The sequence below is a fragment of the Enhydra lutris genome, unplaced genomic scaffold (assembly GCF_002288905.1).
Source record: "Enhydra lutris kenyoni isolate GAN:26980312 unplaced genomic scaffold, ASM228890v2 scaffoldscaffold20, whole genome shotgun sequence".
In the NCBI taxonomy this organism is placed as follows: Eukaryota; Metazoa; Chordata; class Mammalia; order Carnivora; family Mustelidae; genus Enhydra; species Enhydra lutris.
In genome coordinates, this window is record NW_019154104.1 from 30,900,619 (window position 1) to 30,906,575 (window position 5,957).

The following is a 5,957-nucleotide window of genomic DNA, read 5'->3' on the forward strand; positions in this document are numbered from 1 at the left end:
TCTGCTGATTTGGGGGCAAGGATCTTGCTCTTGAAGCCTGTTTCCTCATCGGGAAAAATGGGGGTAGGAAAGGGGCAGCTGGACCACGTTCCACTTGTCTTAGGACGGTTCTAAGGTCTTTCATGGGAGGACCGATCAACTAGGGCCCAAATGCATCTTTTTTTTTTTTTTTTAAGATTTATTTATTTATTTGACAGACAGAGATCACAAGTAGGCAGAGAGGCAGGCAGAGAGAGAGGAGGAAGCAGGCTCCCTGCTGAGCAGAAAGCCCGATGTGGGGCTCGATCCCAGGACCCTGAGATCATGACCTGAGCCAAAGGCAGAGGTTTTAACCCACTGAGTCACCCAGGTGCCCCTGGATGGGTTTGAATTTAAATAAATGGTTATCACATGTATTCTGTAATGTCTTTTCTTCTCAACACCATGTTTGTGGAAACAGACTCATGCTGACTTGTACAACAGTATCTCACTCTTTTTTGCTGCTGCATAATGTTCCACTACATGACTGCGCTGGGCTGTCTGTTCTGTGGGTGAACATCTGGGTTGTCTCCTGACTTTGCTACCAGAACTGGTGCTGCTAGGGTCATTCTGGTCGTGTTTCCTGGTTAGACTGAGCATGAAACTCACCCGTTTTAGCAGATACAGCCAAATTGCCTTTAAACTGTTCTCAACACACCCGGCAGGAAATGAGTCTCCCTCAGTCCATACTGAGCACCTAGTCCACTGTATTAGCGTTTATGCCAGTCTGGCGGGCGTAAGATGGCATCTCACTGTCATTTTAATGGGCATTTCCTTGATTATCTGACTCCTGAGACCCCAGGATCATGACCTGAGCCTAAGGCAATCATTTAACTGATTGAGCCCCCCAGGCGCCCCTGGATTTCATTTTTTTGATGGCCGAGTAGTATCCCAAAAGTGGGATTCTTAAATAGTTATTTCATTTATAGATGTTTAAATATAAAAATTAGAAGCGTTATCTTTTCATGTCTTTGAAGGCACAGGTCTGAAACCTTCTCCTTTGTCAGGCTATGTATGGGGCCTTGGGTAGAATAACTTAGGGGTGCCTCAGTTTCCTCACCTGTGAACTTCCTCTCTAGAGGCACTGACCTCTTTCAAAGACCTGTAGATGCTGACACCGCTGGGTCCTCACCCACAAATCACAAAATCTTTCTAGTTGGTAGTTTAGTACCTCCCTCTCTCATTCTAATCCCGAGGGTGCTGTGACTACACGGGCTACTAAGGGAAGGCCAGCTACCACGGGTCCGTCTGTGTCCTGCCACCCAACGCTTGGTTCACTGCTCTGTCCTGCTGCTTTCCTGTCCTGTTCCTTCGTTCTGTGTGAGACACGCACGTATCATCTTTACTGCCATCTGTGAGGGGCTCCGGGAGAAGCAGAGATCCAGATGACAAATGTCCCACACACTGTGTTTAACCAGAGGCGGAAGGGATGACCCCAGGCACCATATGTGACAGTCTCTCCATCGCTCCTCTCCTTCCGTGGTTCTTTTTTTTTTTTTTTTTAAGATTTTGTTTATTTATTTGAGAGGCAGAGATCACAAATAGGCAGAGAGACAGGCGGAGAGAGAGGGGTAAGCAGGCTCCCTGCTGAGCAGAGAGCCCAATTCGGGCCTCGATCCCAGGACCCTGAGACCATGACCTGAGGCTCAACCCACTGAGCCACCCAGGAACCCCTGTGGTTCATTTCTGACCTCAGGATCAAGTCCAAAGTCTTCAGCACAGCCTTTCTGGGGCCCTTCCTCTATTTTCCCTGCTCATCCCCCGACACCCCCACTCTCCCGAGACACCCCTGCACCGCCTCCTCCCACCTGGGTTCTTTCTCAGTGAGCAGGTGCTGAAGGTGTGACTCTGGAACCACATCCGCTGGGAGCCACGGGACTGGTACTGTCTTTCTCTGTCCTCCCATGGTGCTTTTTCATGCAGGCGCGGTAGCCCTGTATTGTGGTTATTTGTCATGTGCACACCAGGCAGGGACCTGGGACCCTCCTGGGCATTGCTCAGGGCCTGTCGTGGGCCCCAGGAGGTGCGAGGAGAAAATATTAGACAGGGGATGAATGAGAAAGATAAAGACATTGTTTTCCCTTTCTGTGGCCCTGCCAGGTGGGCTGGATGGCTGGTTGACTTCAGTAGAAATGTTCGGAATCGCCATGTCGAGCCGTGGTTCGTGCACCATTAGCAACATAGACGACAGCAATGCAGCAATGGTCGCTGATCTGTAGAACTCTCTCGTCCTCTAGCGGAAGCCCCAGGATGCAGTGGCATGGAGCACAGGGACCCACAGGAGCTGGTGGCAGCGGGATGAGCACTGGTCGGGACACCAGCATCTGATGCCCGGGGACAGTCAGGGCTTTCTTTGGGCTTCAGAGAACGAGAGCCCCGATGACAAGACACAAGGGAGCCGTGGGATCACCTGCTGGTAAAGGTGAGGCAGGTCTCCGTGAGGGGTGCCAGGGTCCCCCAGTGTAAGACATGTGTCTGACCCAAACCAACCAGAAGCCTGCCTTGGGATCGTGGCCACCAAGACACCTGGGGGGCAAGGTGGCAACAGAGCAAGCGACAGTGGCTGGAGGGAGGGACTCCATCAGTATCTGGCAGAAAAACGTCTAACACGCGTCCCGGGCATCTGCTGTGTGCCAGGCCCTGTTGGGGGCGCAGGATGAGCATGGACCTGACTGAGCAGGGCACACCCTGGCTTCCTTCGACTTTCCCAGGAACCATCTAGCGGGTTAAAATACATTATGTTCTCTTCCTACTTGGGAATCTGAACACAGGTCCGAAAGGAGCTGGGTGACTTTGAGGAGGCTGTTGGGCTCATCGGCGTCCCCTGTGTTACACCTGGGTTACCCTGGCACTTCTGCTGGGGGGCGGGCACTCTCTCTCCATCTGGGCTAGAAGGACCTCAGCCGGAAGCGGGGATCATCGTGTGTTTCCCGGGCCCCCATCCCACCTCCGTGCTGACGACGGAGGCTAGCTGCCCTGAAGGGTGTAAGGTTCTGGTTGGCTCTGGGTAATCCCCCTTGAAGTCCCTTAGGAAGGCACCTCATTGGGCCAGCGAGGCTGCCTCTCTGCAGGCACATGCGAGATTTTCCTCCAGCCTGGGATGGGTGTTGGAGCCTCTCTGAGCACCAGGTTGGGGGGTGGTGGCCAGCTTGATTTTAGGGGCCAAAGGCTGTTTGCTCTGGGAATCCCACGAGGCCACGGCTGACAGTGCCCAGGGCGTGTGCACACGCGGTAGGTGCGATTCCTGAACTAAACAGCTATGTGGGGGCACCTGAGTGGCTCCGTCCTTAAGCATCTGCTTTCGGATCAGGTCATGGTCCCAGGGTCCTGGGATCAAGCCCTACATCGGGTTCCCTGCTCAGCGGGAAGTCTGCTTTCCTTCTCCCACTCCCCGTGCTCGCGTTCCTGCTCTCACTGTCTCTGTCCAATAAATAAAATCTTTAAAACAAAACAGCTGTGTGCATGTGTCGACCTCAGTGAGCCAAGTGCTTCCGTGACTTCATCCTCTGCAGATCACAGCCTTTCAGTGTTTTTTTTTGTTTGTTTTTTTAGGATTTTATTTACCCATTTGACCGAGAGAGCGAGCACATGAGCAGGGGCAGCAGCAAAAGAGAGGGAGAAGCAGACTCCCTGCTGAGAAGGGAGCCTGATGCAGGACTTGATCCCTCCAGAGCTGAGCTGAAGGCAGATGTTTAACGACTGAGCCACCCAAGCACCGCAGCACCCAGTGGCAGGGGACTTTGAGTTGTTAATGGACCACTCGGGTTTCGTTTCAGGAGCAGCACCATGACAAAGAACCTCTTTGAGGCCTCTCATTATGATGGAAGTTGTTACCGTGACCAAACCAATATAATAAGGTGGGGCTGTCCCAAAAGGAATGAAAACCCCTCTGGATTAGGAAATGGGAGTTGAGCTTGGGACCAGGAGGAAGGGAGGGCCTCTGCCCTGGGGAGACTAGGACGAGGGCCGGCTCCTGGACACGCCCGGAAAAGGGATGGAAGCACCCCGGGGCCACGGAGCCGTTTGTTGGGGCCCCGGAGACAGTGTGGGGTGTGAACCGTGGCCTGGTGCAGGGGTGCCTCGGCCACAGCCTGAGGAATCGCTGCTCACAGGGGCCTGTGAGGACAGAGTGGCGCTTCAGCAGCCTTGAACTGTCCCCATCTGCAGGACGCGGTGTCGCTTCTGCGATAGCTTCAGGGAGCCCGGACTGTCGAGTCTCTGCGGGGGAAGTAGCGGACCGGGGCGCCGGCCACAGCGGAGCTCACTCTCATAACCAAGGTTATGCTGAAGCCACCAGGGAGAGTCGGAGATGAGAGCCGGTCCGTGAGAAGCTTTCAAGATGCAGGCAGGGAAGCCACGCTCCTGCCCGTGTCTCCCGTGGCTCCGCACCGTGAGGCCACAAGCCCATTGCGTTTACGCTACTGGGAGCTGGGGTCCTGGTTTTGGCAACCAGAGCAGCTTCAATCGGCCGCCACCGTTCCCAGGAGTTTGCTACTGGGTGGGCATGGGGAGGGTCTCAAAAAAACTGAATTTCCTTTCTTTGGAAGAGCTCAGAGAGCCTTACAGATTGAAGAGATGTAACCTTATCTGCGGGCGAGGCAGGACTCCTGGGTTGAAGGAGAAAGGAATCTGATTCGTGCTATTTACATCCAGGGGCAAACACTCTTGGTTGTCTGGTTATTTCCAACAGCCTCTCCCCGAACTTGCTTCCCCAACCTCTCGGTGGTCAGGGGGCCACATGACCTGGTCCTGGCAACAGGACAGAGGAAGTCTCTGCTGGGGAGGGGGGGAGGTTTCCATGGTTTGGTACTTTTTCTTCTATTAACTTGCCTCAAACAATTTTTAGAACTTAGTGGACAAATACAGATAATGAAAAGTTTAAATAATAGATTTTTAAAATTATAAATATTCCTAGTTTCTTTTAGTCTGGATAAAAATAAGTATTTCAAACATTCCAAGATAATTTACAGGGTAAATGAAAGAATGCAGAATGGGGGGCGCCTGGGTGGCTCAGTCGGTTAAGCATTCGATTCTTGATTTTGGCTCAGGTCCTGATCTCATGTTGTGAGATGGAGGCCCTGCTGTTCCTTCTAGCAGGCAGGAGAATTCGTGCATCCTTCATCCGACTCAAAGATCTACAAGATGCACTTCCTGTCCTGGGGAGGCAGACACGAGAACAGGTCACCGTACGTTCTGATGTAAGTGCCTTGACAAAAATAGGCTCAGGGGTTAAGCGAGCGCGGGGAGGACCAGAATGCTTGCTGATGGCCGTGACACCGGGGCTGAGTGGTCAGGGCAGACACGGACACGCCGGAGCAGGGAACTGCCCGTGCGGAAGTATAAAGGTGAGAAGCAGTGGGGCAGGAGCACGCTGTAGGGGGAGACAGGGCCCGTCCAGAAGGCCTGGGACTGCGCGTGCAGAGCTCGGTCCCCAGCCTACAGGAGGCAGCGGGGAGCAGGGAAGGCCACGAGGAAATCTGTGTTCTAGGTGGATCGTGGAAGCTGGTGGAACTGGGATTTGAGGATCACAAACCTGGGCATGGCTAGACGACGAGAAAGCTGCTGTGAGGGTGGGGGGAGGGGTGCTCCTGTGAACCCGGAGCCCCCAGGAGGCATTTACTTCCCCCACTGGTGCTCTGAGGCCTGCCGATCTGGCTTTTCCAGTCATTGTCCAGAAACAGACCTCCCGATGGGTGGTTACTGACCTCTGAAAGCCTCCGTCCACACAGCCACTGATTGCTTCTTTTTGGCTATTTTCATAGAATGGGTATCAAAATTCATTTTGATCAAAGTCCTTCATTAGCTTTTGACTTCCAGTGAGCAGAAAAGAGTCATCATTTAATCAAGAACCTTTTGTTCTGTGGGCTAATATCAAGAAGGAGCTTCTTTAAAAAAAAATCCTGATTATACAATCATGAATAATCATGATGGAGATAAAA